The sequence below is a fragment of the Peromyscus maniculatus genome, chromosome 4 (genome assembly GCF_049852395.1).
Source record: "Peromyscus maniculatus bairdii isolate BWxNUB_F1_BW_parent chromosome 4, HU_Pman_BW_mat_3.1, whole genome shotgun sequence".
Taxonomy (NCBI): Eukaryota; Metazoa; Chordata; class Mammalia; order Rodentia; family Cricetidae; genus Peromyscus; species Peromyscus maniculatus.
Window position 1 is genome coordinate 28,740,894 of NC_134855.1, and position 14,279 is coordinate 28,755,172.

Sequence of the window (14,279 nt, forward strand, 5' to 3'; positions counted from 1 at the left end):
ATTTTCTTTTAATTGTAATGAGACATTCAAAGAAATGAAGAGTTAATTATATTTCTTAAATTGCTAGTTCAAATTCCAGGTATCTAAAAATTAATTCTTTATAGAAAATGTAAAGATAATTAGGCCTATTATGCCTGGAAGACATTGTTTCTTTGAAGCTATGTTGTGGGATGATCCTTCTGTATGCTGTGAATAAGTATTACTCCCATTGGTTAATAATAAAGCTGTTTGACCAATGGCCAGGCAGGATAAGGTTAGGACTGGGATAAAGAAAGGCAGAGTTGAGGGAGGCACCAGCCAGCTGCCCAAGAAACAAGATGCTAGAGGACCTGTAAAGCCATGGATCATGTAACAATACATAGATTAATAGAAATGGGTTTATTTAAATGTAAGAGCTAGTTAACAATAAACCTGAGCAATCAACTAAACATTTATAATTAATATAAGCCTCTGTGTGGTAATTTGGGAAGTGGCTGGCAGGCATTGGGAACAGGTGGATGGGACAGAAAAGCTCTGCCTCTGACTATAAAGCTATCTATTATTTCTGGCTCTTCTAATTTTTCCACCATCTCCTCTTCTGCATAAATTCCTGACCCTTGGCACAGGTGTGTGTGTGTGTGTGTGTGTGTGTGTGTGTGTGTGTGTGTGTGTGTTGATAAAGACTTTCCATTTAGAGCTGAGTGCTCAAAAGTCTCATAATATCTCAATATTGTCCAGTTGTGGTTCTCTGTGTTAATTACCATCTACTGCAAAAACAAGTTTCTCTGATGAGAGTTGAGTGATGCTTTGATCCATGTAGTACAACAGTATATTATTAGGGATCATTTTATTTCTACATTACTCTAGCAGAATAGTAGTAATACCTTTCCCAGTAGGGTCCATGACCTATCTCATCTGAGGTCCTTTTCTACTTTAGAGTATTAGGTGTGGGTTCCAACTCATGGAGTGAGCTATAAATCAGAAAAAAAAGTAACTCCTTACTCTCATGACATTTGTGCCACTATGCACAAATATCTTTCAGGCAGGTTGCTGTTGTAACTTTTGGGTTTTGTAGATGAGTGACATTGATTATTGCTTTTTTGTTCATGGTGCAAAGTAACTTTCAGTAGGGCTGAACTCACAGAGACTGTGACAGCACTCTTCTGATCTGCACAGGTTCAAAATACACAAAATCCCAGCATAGAGAAGGAGAAGTGGACACAAATCTCCACCCTATCCAAGAAGCTGTTTATGACTGATGCCTTCTGGGAAAGGGAAAATAATCAGTTCCAATGGAGTGTGGCTGGGCATATCAACCAAACTCTACTGCCCATGAAGAGCTGGCCAACACAGAATAGATTCCATGTTTTTTTTGGGAATGCTTTTTTTTTTTAAAGTTAGTTTGCTTATATTTTCCTTTTTTTTGTTTTTGCTTTATATTAAAGTTGGGGGAGTTGGGTGGGTAGGGAGATAGGCAGTATCTGGGAAGAGTTGGAAGAGGAGAAAGACTATGATCAAAATACATTATATGAAAAAATTAGATAAAAATAAATTATAAAGAAAACATAAAGTTAGTATACTTTTAGGGAAAAATAGAAATATAATAGTAATTTTTTTTCTTCTAGAATGTCTTCAAATTAGTTTCAAACAGCCTTTTAAGTACAGGTCTTTGTAACATTAATCTGTAAGATTAATCTATTGGTCAACAGCCATTTTTTTTAAAAACAAGAATTTTCCATTTAAAGATATCTTGACTTCAGGATATTGAATCTCTATATATTTATTAAAAATGAAAAACCAATGAAATAAGTGATAATGATGTCCAGAAAAGTGTTGTTCCATATAACTCAAGTTCTATAGTTCTTACTGGAAAAAATTCTAAAATGCCCCAGTATTCTTCAAAGAAGCCCAACAAGAAAAAGTTACTAACTCTTTGCTACTGTCTCTAAGTCCCCATAGTAGTCCTAACACAGGAGGGAACTGAGGCAGACACTACTGATGATATTCACTGCCAACAGTACATATTTTCTGCAGTCAAAGAGAAGGATTTTGCTTGTATTCTCCTGGAATGAGCTGGTCAGGAATAGGGAATGGTAGACAGAGACCTTTTGGTGTTCAGATGATGGATGTTAAGTGACAATTATACCATCACAATCTAGTCTACAATTTTGACTTCCTTAGCCCAGAGGCACCCAATGGCAACTTATAGAAAAGGGGGATCTCAACTTCTGGTCCACTTACTCCTATAAGTCTGCTAGAGATGAAAATGAGAGAAAAGTAGGTGCTTAATATTTGGTGAAAAATTCAGGAAAGGAGAGGTCGAGTGTTTTAAGATCTGATAATTTAGGTTTACTTCAGCTAGGACTCTGGGTTTCAGCTCATAAGCCCAGAATTCCACTGTAGAAGAGTTTAACACTCAGCAAATTCTGTCTATCAGGCCAGAAAATTACAAAGAATGTCATGCTAGTGACCTAAGGTTTCAGTATTAAAGGATTTCTAGGATCTGGAAGCATCAGAGAGGAAAGATGTGACTCGAAAAGGAGATCCAAACTGTTCTCTTCCCTCAAAGGCTGACAAGTGTGTCTGTCAGGACCACATGCATGGACAGGCCTTGAGAAGAATAATATACCCTGTAATAAAGGCCAGACAGGTTAACAATATGCCAGAAGACAATAGGTGTGTCCATGTGGCTTTGCCAAAGGGTCTATACAAGGAGTATTTGTGTGTGTGTGGGGGGGTGCTAGGGAAAATCAAGGTGAAATTTGTTGAGATTAGTGTACTATAAGTTCCAAACCAAGCGTCCAGCTTTTTTTTGCTAAGGTTGCTCACATTCCTAACCTATTAGAAATTCCAGTGTTTTTGTACTTTGTTCACATTCCTTTCCTGTAATATTTTTCATCTTTGGCACTTATCCTGCCACAAGGCATGACTTGGTTTTCAGTGTCTGTTCTTTTGTTTTGATTTAGTCTTTGGTGATCTGAAACATACATCACCAGTCTACATTCCTTAGCATCTTTCTAGACATTCAGTGGGTGCTCATACGCTTCCGTCTCTTATTATTTGTGTCTCAAAATGTTTGATTTCTTTTTCCTCAGAAATATAGGAAACAGCTGGCTCTCTGACCATAATCAGAAGTAACAGGTGATTAACTAACTCCGGGAGTAGCCCTCAACTTGATCCCAGGAGGTGTAATAGAAATAAAATATGAATATGAAAAAAATAAATATTCTACCTCATCTTATGAGTGGAATAGTTTGGAAGTGCTTCGCATTGCCTCCCAGAGTTCTCGGTGAGATTAAACTCAAGTTGCCTGTAATGATAGTTGGATAGGTAAAACGTCCCTGTTTGTATCCCCTCCCAAATTCCTTTAGCTCTAGAGTTTCCTAAGAAGCTATTAGTTTGTCAGTGTACCCTACTGGGAGAATGTAAACTAGAGCATGCCACTAATATTAGGGAGGCTCCACATCTTCTTTCTTACCCTGTCTTTTCAAAACCTCTTGCTAGCATGTCAGAGATTTTAAGAAAGATTATGTAAATATATCAGTAATTTATACTCATACTAGATACGCAATGGTTTTGAAACCCAACAAAAGGTTGTTGAAGTTCCAAACAGGCAGTGATAATGTTGGCAAAGGGTCTCAGTGACTTTTTAGGAATGATAATAGCTGAGCATGTTTGGAAGTTTACCTGGTAGTGATGATGCTCATATATATCATTGTGTGTGTGTGTGTGTGTGTGTGTGTGTGTGTGTGTGTGTGTGTGTGTGTTTGTGTGTGTGGTTATCCGAATACTGAAGCTATGAGGTAAGTATAATCATTCCATTTTTGCTACTATGAGTATGAATGGGGTTAAGTAGTTTGCCCCAAATCAGTCATCTCACAGAGGTCAAAATTCAAGTTCAAACTCTTGCTAAAGGCACTGTATTAACTTGCTGTCTGTCTTTAAGGTTTCTTTAAAATAGATGATAGGTATGTGCAGAAACATGGTCCGAGAATGGAGTGGAGTGAGGAGAATTCTGAATGCTTTTGAGAAAACTCCAAGAAAACAAGACAAAGTCTTGTGATCTCAGTTTCTTCAAAATCATGACATCGTTTTTGGAATCTGCTTTTTTGCCCCTCCCAGGTACAGAAGATAGGAGTGAGTTTACTTCAGATTATTCATTACAACTGGCTATTGTTATTTATTCATATGCCTCTATTGGACCACATGTTCTTGCCAAGTGTATCTTGCCCATTTCTGTGGCTTGTCTGCTAGGTGAAGCTTGCCTTTGTAATTATACATTTTATTCACAGGACTCCTCTTAACCCTCAGAGTATAAATTGTCTGATGCTCTGAATAAAGTTGGCTATTACATGAAACTTTAGTACACTTAATTTATTGGTTCCATTCTCCCAGGTTCCACTGCCTCTAGAGCTGTAAACTATATGTAATCAACATTACCTATTTAGAAATGTGATTGAATATGTCATAATACTATAATGGTACAATTGTAGCTCATCTTTTAAAAGATAAAGTTGGGTATAAATCAGGGACAAATTCAGAAGAAACCACCATTAGACATTATTTTACAATAGTGGCATTACTCATCAAGAAAAGCTAGGAAAATAGGTCAGAGTTTTAAAGGTGTGTGTGTGGGGGGGTGGTGGCATTGTTATTGGACTACAAAGATTAAGTAGATTGTTATCTCTAAATTGCATTGCAACTTGGGGCTCAGATTTGTTGATTCTGGAAAAACTGAATTTAGTGCTTCTTTTTGAGACTAAACTATGTCTTCCTGTAATTTAAACTGACATTTTGATAGACTAAAATGAAGAAAAAGGACATGAAAACAAATTAGGTTGTTCTATCAGACCCTGCAGGTTTTAGAAATCTTAATTTAATGTGAACTTGAAGGAAAGGTGAGATGAGGAAAGAGATGATAGGAATAGGAAGAAATTGCCCAGAAACAATGAATTAATTAAGTACAATTTAAAAAAAAATCAGAGCTTAGTGTTCTCTAGCTCCCACTGACTATGTCTGGCTACCTTGCTGTTTAATCTGTGGAAATATTGCACACTTTTTCCAGGGTAGTCAACATTTAAAGGTGAGAAATTTCCAGTATAGACATTTAGTTTATGGAGATATATTTTCTTTACATTAAAACAGGAGGTTAAATATTTGACTTTCCAGTACAACCACAGGATGTGTATGCTAAAAATGATTGTCTTCAGGTACAAGCATCAGAGCATCTGGATTCATGTCCTTCCGGCTTGTGGTATTTACTCTTTCACATAAAAAGAAATTTGGAACAGGTGGCTATTAGTGGTCAGTGGGTTAAAATATGCACCCCAGTATTTTTACCTGTGAACTTTCTTCCCCAATGGCAAGGGGCAGTAGTGGACTCACCAACTTTATGTTAAAGACAGAAAGAATGGAAGGCAACATGAACTTTGCTTAGGTCTTTGTACCTAGATTAGATTACAGTACACACTGGCTGAAATGGAAATCAGGGTAGCAAATATTTCATCATCCTGCCCATATGTTGGAAAGTGAAAGTGGTAGAATTTAGGAACAAATATAAAAATTAACCAAGTCAGAGTTCTCACGTGGTGTCAGTGTGTGAAGAGGACAGATATTAAAAAAAAGAATACAGATTTCACTGAAAAAGACTTTCTGCTAATCATGGCTACCCAGAGCTCCAACAGCTATGCCTGAAGGTAATGTAACCCTATCATTCTATGTTTTTAAACACTGGTGAGTGGATATTTGGCTAGTCTCTGGTGGAAAAGATTTAAGCCTTATATTGGTAAGAGTTTGAATTTGATACCTTTTGAGATTGTCATCAAATCTTTAGGTTCCATGATGAGGTAAGTTTCCAAGTTTCTTGCAATTTGATAGTTGTTTTCTCTTTGTGGCTCACTTTTCTGTCATCTGCACTGACACACAATCACTTTACTTTAATCTTAACATTAATTCCACATAGTGAGATATCTAGTCTCTGTAAAAAAAAAAAGAACAAAAAACAAACAAACAAACAAAAAAAACCCTTTATCTTCAACTGTAGTTACATCTTAGGACCAGATTTTATCTTCCTTCCAGGGCTATTGGCAGAATTGACCTAGGAATGCTTTTGAAAAGTGAGAGAATTTTAAAAGAAAATTAAAGGTTTTTAACTATATGCATTTAACCTTTCAAAGGCCTTACTAAACCTCTCATATCTTGTTTTTAAGACACAGTGTGAGTGCCTTCATATTTTGATGTTTCCTTTTCAAGTCTAAATTTATGAAAAACGCTTGCTTGGATTTCAGTCTATGTTTATGAAAGGCACATTATTGGAAGAGAAAAAAAATCATACGTGATGAATTGAAATGTTGAATTAGGAAATATTGAAAAATTTGAATTTTTCTTCATTGAGGCTAAACTAAAATGGAATAAGACTAAATCCAGTCTGAAAAGCTAGGGAAAAGATGAGTTTCATGGTTTAGTCAGGGCTGTATTTATTCTACTTACCAAACTCTGAAGTCACATGACTATTCATGATACCTTGTAAGTCTCGGGACAGAGAACTTGTCTTATGCCTTTCCTTCTCACAGACGGTAGCAGAAAGGACCAATTAGTGAGAATATGAAGAATCAAAGATAAACTTAAGGTAAAACTATCCCCCAATGTTGATACATCAGAAAACATTAAAACAAAATAAAAATTGAGATATGTTCCTCATTTTTTGTCAGGCATGATTAAAGAGTTGATGCCATTCATTGTTGGTGACAGTGTGGGAAAACTCTTTATTTGTTCATGGTAGGATTATAAATTGACCTAAGTAATGTGCAGGATAATTTTTACAATATTTGTCAAAAGCTCTAAGATATGTAATAATATTTGACTCAGAAATTCTACCTCTAGGAATTTTTCCTCATGAAATCTCACTATTAATAGAAAGATAAAAGCCAAAGGCCAGCAGTGTGGCATTGTTTGCAATGGTGGAAATGTTTCTATGTCTAAGCAAATAGTGATGGGTAAGGTGGCAGTTGAGAAACTAGGGACATTCATAGAGTGCTACACTATGTAGACTTGAAAGTACCACGATTCTTGACAAGGAAAAATGTCTCTGAATCATTGTAAAAGAAAACTATAGAACATTACTATAGCCCAGGTTCATTTTTATTACATTCTTTATATTTATGTATTCATAGGGGTTTTATGTTACACATGTGGAGGTCAGAGGCCATCTTGCAAGACTTACTTCTCTTCTGCCACATGAGTTCCGTGGATAGAACTCAGGTCATTAGGCTTGTCAGCAAGTGCCTTGACTCACTGAGCCACCTTGCAGTGCCTTCTAAATCAGTTTTTAATTAAAAATAGTTATATAAGTGCATTCACTTTATAAAAATTTGATCTTGATTTAAGGGCAATCTTCTATTCAATAAAAGTTCCATTTCGTTAAGTCGCTTAAAAATCCCATCATCTAGTCTTGATAGCAAGTATTACTGCTGAGATTATGGGAAAAACATTAGTGAAAACAGAACTGGAAATTAGTTTACTTCTAGGTCTGGTCCTTTCATGGGCATTTCTCATTTTAGTGGGCTGAATTCAGGGCTTTGGTTCGTTTGTGTGGAAAGTGGTAAGTTTAAAGATGAACTGATATTAATTAGTACTAAGTGCTTCTATGCAAGTGTGCCACGAAAGTCTCTAGTTGCCACTTCATTTCCATCTTTGTGAATTGCTTCTTAAAATGCTGGTGTCTTGGTTTGCGGATGGAGCTCAGTTGGTAGAGCGCTTGCTTAGTATGCACAAGGCTCTAGGCTTGTCTCCAGCAAACCCCAAAACATGCAGGTCATGGTGACACATGCCTCGAGTCCTGTGCAGTCCTGAGACTTGGGAGTTGGAGGAAGGGCATCAGGAGTTTAAGACCAGCTTGGGCTACCTGAGACCCTGTTTTCTAAGAAAACAAAATAAAAATATATCTATCTTTAAGTTTTTCCAAGCACAGTATCCTTACATTATTAACTCCACTGAATTATTTAACATATTTCTTATGACATGCCAGCTTGGTAGAAAAAGGATGTTCTCCCTCTTTGAGTGTCCTGCCAAAGCTTCAAAATGTACTTCCTTTCTCTTCCTCTCCAAAATGAAGATTACCCAGAATGTTACTCTTTTGGGTACTCACGAGCTCTCTCTCTCTTGTCAAATGGAATGATCAGGGACTTATCCTCACTTAGGATTGGTGACATTTGATAAAGGTCTTGCTTTAGGTCAGAACAGCATTGCTATTTTATATAAAAATATTTTGTTATGATCTTGCATTTTAATTCAATAGGTAAAACCGGTGGTGAATTAAAGTGGTTGGTTGTTTTTTCCTTATTTAGAAAAATTTAAATATTTAATTTCATTTTAAGTAATGTGTACACCTGTGTGTGATCATAGTCATATATAGAAGAAATTATCTGGCAGCAGATGTATAGATGTAACCAACCGTCTTATTAAATAAGAAACACAGAACCAATGTAAAAGAGAAAGCCAAGAGGTCAGAGCTCAGAGCTAAAACCTTACCCTTACTCCTGCGGTGCTCCTACCTCTCCGAAAAAGAGCTACTTCCTGTGTGTTTGTCTTTAATATAGTCTTTCTGTTCTGCCTTCTCATTGGTTGTAAACCCAAACACATGACTGCCTCATCACTGCCTGTAAGTACAGCCCTCCAGGTCTTAAAGGTGTATGTCTCCAATACTGGCTGTATCCCTGAAGACACAGAGATCTACTTAGCTCTGTCTACCAAGCGCTGGGATTAAAGGCGTGCACCACCACCGCCATGCTCTTGCTATGGCTCTAATAGCTTTGACCCCCGGACAACTTTATTTATTAACATACAATTAAAATCACATTTCAGTACATATAAAATACCACCATACAGATGTCTTGTCCTGGACTCTGGGCTCTTACAATCTTTCCTCCTCATCTTTTCCTGAACCTTAGGTATAGGGTTGTGTTGTAGTTGTATCAATCGGGGACGGCTATCCTACATGGGGTGTTATCTGCATTTGACCAGTAGCTTTTTGTTGTAATGGTCCCTGTCCACTGTAAAAAGAACCTTTGGTGAAGTGGAGAGCTACGCTTATCTTTGGGTATAACCATGAGTATTTAGAATGCAGTTAGAAATTATACTGACATAATGAAATGGCAGTGGCTGGCTCTCTTCTAGGGACCATGACCTCACCAGCCATGGGTACTGGGCTATATTTATAGTACCAGGCATGAAGTCCCTCCTGTTTTGCAGGCTTAAGTTCATTTAAATGACTGTTGGTTGGTCCTAGAATTTAAATGTCACTATTGTATCTTTTGGGATATCTTGCCATTATAGACATTGTGGTTTATAGGCATTACAGTCGTGTAGGGCTATTGATTGCTTTTCTCCATTGTCAGCTTCTATAGCTCCTTCAGGTAACATGAAAATTAGTCCTCAAAGAGGAGGCTTCCAGATCAGTGCCAGTTCAATTCCCCCAAATCCTTTGTCTGAAGTCCATGTTGTCTTCAGCAACAGGCTCTTAACTTCAATTTCATGGAGGCAACTAAAGAGGATATCTTGGACTCCCCTGACTAATAACTTGTTAAATAGTCTGTGGCTTTTGGGGAAACATTGTCATCATAAGTGTCATAATCTCATAAAACAAAGAAACTATCTATCTATCTATCTATCTATCTATCTATCTATCTATCTATCTATCATCTATCTATCTATCTATCTATCCATCATCATCATTACCATCATCATTATCATCATCTATCTACTTCTATGTACATAATTTTATATATATATATATATATATATAATTTTAAGTAACCATAAATCAATGATTTATGTTTCCTTGTGGCTTTTCCCAACATCCTTAATGCTGCTATCCCACTTCCATTTCTCTCTCTGTGCTGCGCTCTCTCCACTCCCCTTCCCATCCTTCTCATTCCCCCATTCATAGCACCTGTGTCTTACTATTCCCCTCTTTAGAGTTCCTTCTCTCTCCACCCCGTGGCCCCTCTTTACTTTCCTAGTATCTGATGTTATTCCAGGTGACTTATACATCTGAAGATTCAAAGCTAGACTTTATAAATAAGAGAGAACAGGCAGTGTTTGTCTTTCTGGGTCTGAGTTACCTCATTCAGTATAATACTTTCTAGCTCCACCCATTTACTTGCAAAATTTATGATTTCATTTTTCTTACAGCTGAGTAGTTTTCCACAGTGTGTACATATCACATTTTCATTATCCATTGAAAGACATTTAGGTTGTTTCTATTTCCTATTCTTTTCTGAATAGAGCTGCAGCGAACACACTGAGCAAGTATCCATGAATTAGGTTATCAAGTCCTTTGAGCACACGCTAAGGAATAGTAGAACTGGATCATATGGTAGATTTATTTTGGGTCTTTTGAGAATCCTCCACACTGATTTCCATAGTAGCTGCACCAGTTTGTACATGAATGTTTCCCCCTCCCACATCCTCTTCAACATTTGTACTCAGTTGATTTAATTTTTCATTGTATCTTCTAGTTTAGTTAATATAAATTGTTTCTGTGTTGGGAATACGACTACTCACTTCTTCTTGTTGCCATGACAAAATTCTGGTCAAGAAGAAACTTAAGGAAGCAAGGCTTCACTCTTGCTAGTAGTTCAAGGGTAGAGTCCACCACAGTGTGAGGAGTATGGTAGTGGGTGAGAAAGCTGAGCGAGGTGAAAGCTGATGTACAGTTTGCCTTCTGCTTTTTCTCTTTTTATTCAGTCCAGGTCCCCAGCCCACAGAATGGGCATGGTTACATTCAGGGCAGATCTTTCCTCCTTGGTTAGATCTATCTGGAAATGCCCTCACAGGCATACCTAGCAGGGTTTCTTAGGGGATTTCAAATTTGGTAAGGTTGACAATAAAAACCAGCCATTCAACACACACCAATATAGTGGCTGCTCATGTTAAATGTCTCTATTGTATACATAGGTGGTCATAATACCCACTTCACACTATATACATACTGAAAGCAGAGTTTTGGAATATTTCATGAATACTAAGGACAAATATGCATTTCTAAATTTTTGATGTTGTCTTAGAAAAAGTACTGTGTCATTTGCTCAACACATACCTCAAGGTAGTACAGTTGTGTGCCATTTACTGTTTATTACCCCCAGTGGAGCTCAGGGCCAAGCAGGTCATCCTTGACTGGAGCAGAAGTAGAGCATCTCTGCTTTGGTTCCTGCTGTCAGGTTTCAGGACACAAAATCATGAATGCAGGTGTTTAAAGGACTTCCCAGGTACTTAGGCATTCAGGGTTGCCACCATTAAAATATAACTGCTGATCATTAACTGATTTCATTTGTAAGGGGAAATTGCAATTAACAAAATCAACAAAATTAGTTAGAGTCATTCAGAATTGAACTCTCCAGGAAGACTCTGATCACTTAAAGCAAAGTTGTGCAGTGGAAATATAATGTAAATTAACTCAAGTAATTTCAAGTTTTCCAGTCAACCACATTAGAAAGAAAATGACTCAGTGGGCACTAACTTTAAAAACATATATTTCATATTTCTTAGGATTATAATATTATTATATCATTGTCTCAACACACATTCTCTTTAAAATAGTGAGATATTCAATGTATTTTCATACTGTCTTTGAAATATGATATCTATTTTATACTCATAGAATATTATAGTTTAGAGCAGTCATCTGCTCATTGGCCATATGCATCCAAGACTACATTATTGAACAGTGCATGACTAGATTTTTAATATTGAAACTAAAGTACTATTTAATTTATCTTGATGAAGTACAGAGAGTGTGTAGCATGTTATTATCCTTAGAATAATTAATAGATGTTTAAAATGACAACCAACCCTATGGACATACAGCAAACCACCACTTAATCTTAATAAAGGAAATGTAATGGATACATGGCTGACTCAGTGCCAAGGCTTAAGAAAAATACAAGCTGCTAGTGCCTTCTATTATGCAACAAATAAAACTGTAACCCACAAATCCAAAGGGAAAAGTAAAACTAATGAGCTTTGGTTGGAATAAGACCAATGGCGGAACCAGTTTGACCACACAAGCATTTACTGCAGTCTCTTGGGGAGATGGATTTAAGGGCCACACTCTGGGATGGAGGGCAGAGAGCCAAAGGGCAAACCCAAGATCTTCCAAATGTCAGCTTTGATATGTTGCCCATCTGTTAGCCCTTTAATGAAGCTTGCTGAACTGACAGGCAGGCTGGCTGTGGGATGTTCAGGGGAGCTGTGGCAGTATCATATTACAATTAAAGACAGGAATCCCTTGCACTTAACATTCGGTTTTCAGAGGGCATTTTCACTCACTTTTCTACAACTTTTAAAGGCAAGTTTTTACTAATTTTGGCATACTCAGCATAAAAACATTGGGCATAAAGATTCATTTCCAGAAGTTATAGTTGAGCAGCTAGTAAGCAATGCACTGTGTTGAGATTCAAGAGCTTGAGAACTGAAGTGGAGAACCTAGATATGTTAGACTTCACATATCTAAATTCTGTAATCATTTGCACCATTTAGTTTCAGGTAACACACTCAGGTCAACTTCAGGCTAACGCGGACATCTTGCTGCTCAGTCAGTGCCATAGGCCGACTGCTGGCTTTTGTTTGCCTGGACCAGTAGACAAGCATTTTTACCTTTAAAAGCTGCTTCTAAATGTGCCATTTTTATTGCTTCTAGAAACTTTGGAAATTTGTCTTACAACTTCTGAGTTTAGCAGCAATTTATCCTAAAATAATATACAATGCCCAAACATTCAACTTTATCATGTTTAGGCTCCTTTTTTTTTTTTTTTACAGTTTTTGAAAAAGCTATTAGCTTACACATCAATTGGCTTTTATTGTTTTTCCCATACTTCTTTCCCATCCCCTTCCCTCCCTGTGTCACCCTCCAGCCTCATTTCCACTTTCATGTCACATGTGACTTTTGCTCCCCTCTCATAGTCTCCTATCTAATTACAGAGTCTGCTTTTGTTCTTACAACCTCTCAGTTACACACTTACAAATATAGAAGTCAGTGTCCACATAGAAGAGAGAATATGTGATTGCATTTTGTCCTTCCGAGGTGGGTAACCTCATTTAATGTAAGACTTTCTAGTTTCATCTCTTTTCCTGCCAATTTCCCTTTTTTTTAACAGCTGAATAAAGTTCCGTTGTGTATGTAAGTGTGCGGCCACTTTGCAGTCTTCTATGGTGGACATCTAGGCGGGTTCCATTTCCTTGGGTTGTGAATAGTGCAGCAGTAAACATGGACACACATGTGTCTCTGATGTCCTTCCGGTATATGCTCAGGAGTGGTGTAGCTGGGTCATATTGTAGTTCTACTTTTAAGTTTTGAAGAGCCTCCATGCATATTTCTTCGGTGTTTAGTTTACATCCCCACCGGCTATTCCTCTTTATCTGCGTTGCCACCAGCACCTGTCATTTGCTTTCTTGACTATAAGCGTTCTGGCTGGAGTAAGAGACAATCACAAAGGTTTTTTTCCTTTGTTTTTAATGAAAATAATTTAAAATGTATCTAATACTTTTCATACAATGAATTTTAGTCATATTATTTTTTTTCCTCTACCTTCTCCCAGATCCTTCCCTTTCTACCCATCCAACTTCAGATTCTTTCTCTCTCTTAAATAGATTAAAACACCGCTGTAGTGGTATTGTGTTCCCCAAAATATCGTGTACCTTAATAAACTTATCTGGGGTCAGAGAACAGAAAAGCCACTAGTTAGGCAGTGATAGCACACGCCTTTAATCCTAGCATTCCAGAGACAGAAATCCCTCTGGATCTCTGTGAGTTCAAGGCCACATTGGAAATAGCCAAGCATGGTGACACACGCCTTTAATCCCAGGAAGCAAGTCTTTAATCCCAGAGAGTGGTGGTAGAAAGCAGAAAGATATATAAGGCGTGAGGACCAGAAACTAGAAGCTTTTGGCTGGTTAAGCATTTGGCTGGTTAAGCATTTGGCTGGTTAAGCATTTGGCTGGTTAAGCTTTTAGCTGGTTAAGCTTTCAGGCTTCTAGCAGCAACAGTTCAGCTGAGAGCCATTGGGATGAGGACACAGAAGCTTCCAGTCTGAGGAAACAAGACCAGCTGAGGAATTGGCAAGGTGAGATAGCTGTGGCTTGTTCTGTCTCTCTGATCTACCAGCATTGACCCCAATAACTGGCCTCGGGTTTGATTTTATCAAAAAGAACTTTTAAGATTCCTGCTACACACTGCCTCCTCAAAGCTCCCCCCCAAATCAAAACAAAAAAAGCACAAAAATACAATGATAAAGCCCAAAGAC

General features: G+C 37.5%; 1 protein-coding gene across 3 annotated transcripts in view; it reads left to right on the top strand.

Annotated features, from left to right (window-relative positions):
* The window catches only part of LOC143272867 (uncharacterized), a 108,392-nt gene that overhangs the window by 39,314 nt on the left and 54,799 nt on the right, over positions 1 to 14,279 (top strand). The gene's annotated exons all lie outside the window — the stretch shown is intronic.